Source organism: Canis lupus, chromosome X (assembly GCF_048164855.1).
Source record: "Canis lupus baileyi chromosome X, mCanLup2.hap1, whole genome shotgun sequence".
Lineage (NCBI taxonomy): Eukaryota > Metazoa > Chordata > Mammalia > Carnivora > Canidae > Canis > Canis lupus.
Window position 1 is genome coordinate 11137386 of NC_132876.1, and position 7961 is coordinate 11145346.

The window sequence follows — 7961 nt, forward strand, 5'->3', positions numbered from 1 at the left end:
TTATTGATGCATTAAACCAAATTCTATAAATATTCCCAAAAGAAATATATGCTGAAGCAGTCAAATATTTATATGTAAAGATGTGTTTTGTGGCATTATGTATAAAAGAGAAAATAGGGATAATCCTAAAATTCCAGAAACTGGAGAATAGTCATAAAATATGAAATATTATGCAGCAGTGAAATTCTTTTTAATTCAAATTTAAGTTAGTTAACATACAGTGCAATATTGGCTTCTGGAGCAGAATTTAGTGATTCATCACTTAAATACAAAAAAATGGAATGCTTCATGAATTTGTGTGTCATCCTTGTACAGGGGCCAATGTAATCTCTACATCACTCCAATTTTAGTATATGTGCCGCTGAAGAGAGCACTGGCAGCAATGAAATTTTAATTAAGGTTTCAAAATATTTATGGATATGGAAAAATAAAGCAGAAAAAAAAGCATAGCTTCAGGGAACTGATCATGTAATAGAGATACAGGTACATAAACAAATAATTAATGATTAAGGTCAGAGTAGAAATGTCTAGAAAATATAGAAGAAACTAAGGAGTAAATGTTTAAGTATGTCTAGTGTTAGGGTGTTTGGAGGCAGTTTCTCAGAGGAGATGGCCTCTGAATTGAAAATGTGAAGGATGAATAGGAATGGTTTGAGCAAAAGAAACAACAACATGTGTCAAGGCAGAGAGTATAGAACAATGTGGTATATTGATGAAACTTTAAGAAGCTAAAAATTGGGCAGCCCGGGTGGCTCAGCAGTTTGGCGCCACCTTCAGCCCAGGGCCTGATCCTGGAGATCCAGGATCGAGTCCCACGTTGGGCTCCCTGCATGGAACCTGCTTCTCCCTCTGCCTATGTCTCTGCCTCTCTTTCTCTGTATGTCTCTCATGAATAAACAAATAAAATCTTTAAAAAAAAAAAGAAGCTAAAAATTATTGAAGCAAAAACATAGAAACAGTTGAAGGAAGTGGGGCAGTCAGGGGCAAATCATACAGTGCTTAAAGTATCATACAAAGATCTAGAATTTATAACCAAGTCAGTGGGGTGTGGGGTTAGTGTAACATTTTCAACAGGGCCATAACAAGTCCGATTTAAATATAACTCTAACATCTCCACACATTGCAAGGGAATAAATATTTCCTGAGAAAATCAGACATAAAATCGAATATCCAATTTGACATATTCTTGCTTTACTCCTGCCTCTTCTCCCACAACACACTATGTTTTGCCCCAGCTATCTCATCACACCTGCTTCCTCTTCCCTCTAGAATCTCTGCAATAATGTCTGTTGTCAGGAGCAGAACTATGTTGCACACTGTCTTCCAAGCAGGGCTGTTGTGAGGCCCATCTGTGGATGGATGCTGGTGATATAATGTGTCAGTGCCTTCCAGATGCAAGACTGTAACTAACTACCGCTATGGCCCAAGTTCATAATACCCAGAACTAAGGCAGTAGCAGTAGGACCTGGAAGAAGGAAATGGATTTAAGAAATACATATATATAGAAGGCGGGATGGATTGGATGGCTCGTAGACTGAGAATCAAGGAGGGCAGTGGTAAATTCAGTTCTGGACCTATTCTACTGAACAGCATTTAGAGCAGTGGTTTCCAAACTTGACAGCACATTGGAATCAGTGGAGGAGCTTTGCAACAATACATATTCTAGAACATCACTCCTGACTTTTCTGATTCAGTACTCCTGAGGTGTGAAACAGGTATCAGCATTTTAAGTAAGCTCCAGTGGTGATCAGAATGCACAACCGAATTGGAACTTTTTCTGTAGAATACTGCTCAACTCAGAGTTAGTGAAGTATTAACTAGCACAGAAATGGATACGGAAAAAATGTCTTGGTTATGGTCCCATGGCTCCTGTTGTTGCAAGTGTATTTAGTTGAGATCTGAATATTCCCTTCCATTACTATTCTGAACAGATGTTCATTCCTCATTCATGAGAAATTAGGGTTTGAATATCCTGCACCTGTTGCCAGATCTTACCAATGGCAGATTCTCAACTTCTTTCTCTATACATCTATTAATCCAGTTCATAATGATTTCTTTTATGTTTAGCATGTGCTTTTTCTGGCACAAAAAGAGGTCCTCTATATAAGCCCAACTTCCCACATACACAAATGATTCTATTAGATACTCAGCAGATGTCCAAGACAATGGTTTTCCACAGGAGAACTATATCTTGGAGATTAAACCATTTTGCCTTAAAAAGTGGCCAAAATTTCATTCTAAGTTACTAAAAACCCTGTGAAGAAGCTGTATGTATAATGCACGCAGTGTGACTCAGATCACTGGCCATGGGGAATATAGTGTAAAAAAAACAAACATACATTGATCTGGTCATATTGTTCCCAAAAGTGGCGCTTCACCATATGAAAGATATTATCACGTAGGTAAGTTGAACTGTTAGATTTGCTCTTCCCAGCCTTTCTAGTAGATCTCTACTTATTTTTGTCAACTGCTCACTGGTTTGGTCACTAGATGTCTTCTTACATGGTACCAACTCTGCGGATTAAGTAACCTCTCTTTAGACACTAATTAATGGTGGACACAGAGATAATTACCGCACACATATTTTTTTAAAAAAATAAACTCAATATTAAAACATCTTACCAACAATCTTAAACTATATTGGATGATGATCAAAACCTCACATGTTACAATAGCACTGCCAACACAAAACAGACTCCACTGGAGTGCTATCTATTGTATCTCTTGGTAAGGTGCCTTGCAACTACACCCAGGAAGCCTGTGCTTTACTGCCTTCCTTCATAGTCAGAAATCAGGGGGAGTAAGCTCATCTGGGCTTCTAGATTTCTAACAGGTTTGTTGACAAATGCATTCACAACTGGATTTGAAGGGCATTATTCTCAAAAGAAAAGTTTAAAGATCTCCTTGTCAGAAACCACACAGATGGCATACATCCTAGTGGCTGCCAGAAGTTAGAGATGGTGGGCAGGGGCAGGGATGGCATTGTGGCTTTAAAGGGGTAGCACGGGGTGGTGGAAAGGGAGGTGGGAGGGAGGTGGGGGTGACTGGGTGACGGGCACTGAGGGGGGCACTTGACGGGATGAGCACTGGGTGTTATGCTATATGTTGGCAAATTGAACTCCAATAAAAAAATAAATAAATAAAAATAAAAAATAAAAACCTGAAGCTAAAAAAAAATTTTAAAAAAAATTTTAAAAAAGGGGTAGCACGAAGGAGATCTTTGTCATGTTGTCATGGTGAAACACTTCTGTATCTCAACTACGGTGGTGGTTTTACCAACCTTACGTATGTGATCAAATGACATAGAGCTATACTCACACATCATATCAGTATCAGTTCCCTGGTTTTGATGCTATTTTACGTATAAGATGTAGCTATTGGGGGAGACTGGGTGAAAGATACAGAGGACCTGTATATACTATCTTTGTACCTTCCTCTGAATTTATAATTATTTCAAAATAAGAAATTGAAAAGAGGGATGCCTGGGTAGCTCAGTGGTTGAGCGTCTGCCTTAGGCTCAGGGTGTGATCCCGGTTTGAGGGATTGAGTCCCACATGAGGCTCCCTGTGAGGAGCCTGCTTCTCCCTCATTCTATGTCTCTGCCTCTTTCTGTGTATCTCTCATGAATGAATGAATGATGAATAAACAAATATTTTTAAAAATTTTTTAAAAAGTTGAAAAGGAAGCTCCTTGTCAGAGTCATTGTCCGTTAGAGAGTAGCAGCCCCAAGCAGTGTGGGAGCCTGCTTCTTCTAGAACTGACGTCATCTGCTTTGCCTGCATTTGGGCTACCACGTACTAGTTAAGTCTATCATTTCACTCAGTTCTTTGCCTGGTAGTTTGTCAATGCATAGCCTCCGCAACTCAGGCCCAATTTCTACCTTTAATATTTTTTCTTGTTCAATCCATAATGCCTAAGAGTATCTGGCAATGTGGCAGGAATTTTGGCTGAATGAATAAAGGAAGGAAAGATGGTCTCCTCTGTCCTCCTAGAACTCGGAGTTCCTTGAGGGCTAGAACAACAAATTCATCTCTATCGGCAAAATATCTAGCACAGTCAGCTTTCAGTGAATGTTTTAGGAAGTAATAAATGGAATGTTATTAAATCAGGGAGGATTATTGTTATTAACATTTTAAAGGCTCTGTCCTCTGCCAAAAGGAACTTTTCATAATTTTCATCCATTCACCTCTCTTTTTTAAGACCTTTTTAATTTTTTCAACATAACGGAGGGCGACCTATTTTTAGCGAGGTAGCATACTTCTGCATGCAAGCCTATAAAATGGTAGTTTTCTAAGATAGAGAATTATATTCAAAGCTGTTCTTGCAAATCACATCCTGCAGAGATTCTAGATGGTTGTGGCACCAGCTCTGCTACTTTTCAAAATAAATTAGTGAGGCCCTTGGGATCCAGGGGAAGAATGCTTGTTAACTGGTTGCTGCAAAGATGGGAAAAATAAGGAGCCCCACTGGAAGACCAATGAGCTGCTGAGGCCTCGGCCCCAATACCTTTCATACCTTCATTACTAGCCCATTGGTAGTGTTTGACTATTCAAGAGAATAGCCTGTGTGCTTTGGTGGGGAGCAGCAGGTAAAAAGAGGCAGACGTGGCAATTATCTGATGCAAGTTACACCCCAATTTTCTGCACATTTCTCATGTATTCTCTTATTCTGTGAATATTACACAAGACCCCTTGGGTGCAAATGACAGAAAACCTAACACAAACAGGCTCTAAAAATGGAGAATTTGTTAGCTTATAAAAAAAAAAAAATCCTGTGTGAGACTTGAACTAGGAGCCAAAACAAGGTTATCTGGGTTTAATTTATCTCCGCTCTTGGCTCTTGCGGTCACCTGTGTTGCCTTCATTATCAGGCTTTGTCCAGTGACCTGCTTATTCTCCCCAAATTCAAATATAGTAGTAAAGAGAATATATCTTTTCCCGGTAAATTCAGTACCAATCCAAGGATTCACTCTAATTGGACTAGCTGAGGTCACATGTTCACTCACCAACTCATCACTGTGGCTAAGGGTGTTCTGTGAGTCAATTGGCCGGGCCTGGATCTTGCACTCCACACTATTGGAGTCAGTTCAGTTCCAACCCAATGAAAGGAAATGCCAACTCCAGAAGATATTGTGGGTACCAGTCCTAGAAGAAAGAGGTACAAGATGCTGGCAAGCCAAAACAATAAACATCAAGTATATCCAGTACCACTTGAGTCGACTGCTTACAGTTTTCTAATGTGCTTCTTCTTCCACTTTTGAGCCATTGTTTCTACCATCCCTCCTCATGTCTTCTTTTTTTTTTTTTTAAGATTTTATTTATTTATTCATGAGAGACACAGAGAGAGAGAGAGGCAGGGATACAGGCAGAGGGAGAAGCAGGCTCCATGCAGGGAACCCAACATGGGACTCGAACCTTGGTCTCCAAGACCACACCCTGGGCTGAAGGTGGCGCTAAACCACTGAGCCACCCGGGCTGCCCCCTCCTCATGTCTTCTTGTCAAAATACTCTCCTTCCTTCAAGGGAATGTCCAATTTAAATGTTACTTTCTTAGTCCGCCCTTTCCTCAGTCCTTGGTCAAATGAATTTCTCTTATCATCTATGTTTCTGTAGTACTCTGGACCTCTGCTCTGGTGTCCATTACAGTCTGTTTGGTATTGTAATGACCTGAATTTGTATCTTTATTTCCCTAGGTGACCAGCTTCTTGAGGTCAGGTATTGAATCTATTATAGCTTTGCATTGCCCACAGAGTGCCAGTGACTTTGCCGTACCCACGGTATATTCTTGCTAGATTATTGACTTGAAATTCATTTGAATAATTGATCTTTTTTTCCCCCCATTTCAACATGGTCTATCAGTGGTCTGTTTTTCACTTCTGCAAAACTGCTCTGGGGCATGTATTTATTTTTGAAGCTTTCCCACTTTTTCTTCAACTTCAATAAGGAAATAAATTTATTTTTATTCAATATCATTCTTCCATTGCTAGTTTGTCTATGCTAAACTTGGGTTCAAGTGAATGTCTGATTGTCTTGAGACTGGAAGGCCTTGACCCTCCCTTCTAATCTCTTATATCTTTTATAGATTTTATATCAGAAACCAAATCCATTATGCATGGAATGGCTTTAAGCTATATAATCAGCCAGAATTAATAACAATTATAATAGAGTCTTTCTATTGCAAATTAAATTCAGCATTTTATAATTCACCAACAAAATCTGATTGACAAGAGAACTTCTGCCCTTTTAGAGGAGTTGATGTTTAAAGTGGATAAATAATGGGTGCCTAGGTGGCTCAGTTAGTTAAGTCTCCTACTCTTGGTTTCGGCTCCGGTTGTAATCTTCAGGTTGTGAGATTGAGCCCCACTTCGGGCTCTGCACCCAGCATGGAATTTGCTTGAGATTCTCTCTCTGCCTCTACCCCTTCCTTGCTTGTGCTTGCTCTTTCTCTAAAATAAATAAATCTTTAAAACAAAAAAATATAATAATTAAAAAATAAAATGGACATATAATGATACATCTTCTCTGCTCGTGAAGCTGCAAAGACCAGTGTTTAATCCTATACAAATAAGATCAATAGGATAAAAATGGGGAAATATTCAGGGTAATATAGTGCTTTACTGAGCACTATGGCTCTGTGCCCTTGGCTTTGTGTGGATGATAAGCAGATGAATACGACATAAAATCCTCATGGTGCAGGCCTGTGCACAAAACCTTTAAAAATAATATAGTAAGACCAGTAATCAAGTTCTCAGACTACTCTTGAAGGATGGAGAAAGAGAACTTAATTCAGAGCAGGGACATAAGGTAAGAATTTTGAATTCAGTTAGTTATCTAGTGTTTCCAAAGAGCTCAACATTAGCGTTGTGTAGAGAGATAGTCTGTGGCTTAGAGAGATTCAATAACTTTTTTAGGGTCATGTATGGAGACTGTTTGGCATCTATGGACCTGCAGTTCCAGTCCGTCTCAATCTGTCCTATTACATATTACTGTCCTTCTTACACCATACATGTTATTGCATAGAGTTAATGAATCACAACCACAGCAGAATCTTTCTAGAACACAATACATATAAGAAAAAAATATCTTCAGAGTAAAATAACTGAGAAACTTAAACAAAATATTTTATTCATAAGCGGAAATGAGTTCCACACCTCCCATATCACTCAGGAAATGAGTATGTGTTACACTGTGTCTGTGCCGGATGTCAAAATTTGGTGGGCGGGGGGTGGGGGTGACTGGGTGGCGGGCACTTGACAGGATGAGCACTGGGTGTTATTCTGTATGTTGACAAATTGAACACCAATAAAAAATAAATTTATTTAAAAAAAAATTTGGCAGAGTGCATGCAAACAATAAAGTTTCTCAGTCAGGGTCCCTTGATTTTGGAGATGGCAGTTAGGAATAAAATATGTATACAGACTTATATGTCCCTCTAACTCAGGAAACAAATGTGATACAATAATTTTCCTAAAATTTCACTTAAAGTGTTAACAAACTCACTATTCCAAATAAAATGAACTGCAGTTGATTTGAAGGGCTTGCACATTGCAGTGCTCCATAAAGTCAGCCAACCTCAACCCATCAAGATAAACATAGGGTAGTGCATATTTAAGATGAATTTTATGTCTTAGAGGGTAATTTTAAAGCATATATGAGAGAGATGATATTAATAATAAACCAAGCCAAAGAATTGTTTATTTTTCAGGGAAAACAAAAATATATCATTTAGAGTTGTCAGTCTAAATGTGTTAGTTTCTTTGGTAGTTATTTCTCCCTGAAATATCCTCTGGGATTTTTATCGAATTACACAACTCTTGTGTAACTCTTGATACACAGTTTCCTAGAGATGGAAAACCCTTTTAACTAATGAAACTGTATATTTTACGATAACATATATTCAATCTAGGAAAATGAAAACATAAATATAGCTTCAAACAAAAGAAACATTTCTGGATTTTGAAA

At 38.6% G+C, this 7961-nt stretch overlaps 1 non-coding gene across 1 annotated transcript; it reads right to left on the reverse strand.

Moving 5' to 3' along the window:
• Positions 1–270: 270 nt before the first annotated feature.
• LOC140628902 (U6 spliceosomal RNA) lies at positions 271–374 on the reverse strand. The gene has a single exon (XR_012026828.1). It is a non-coding gene; the product is annotated as a U6 spliceosomal RNA (small nuclear RNA).
• Between the last annotated feature and the right edge of the window lie 7587 nt (positions 375–7961).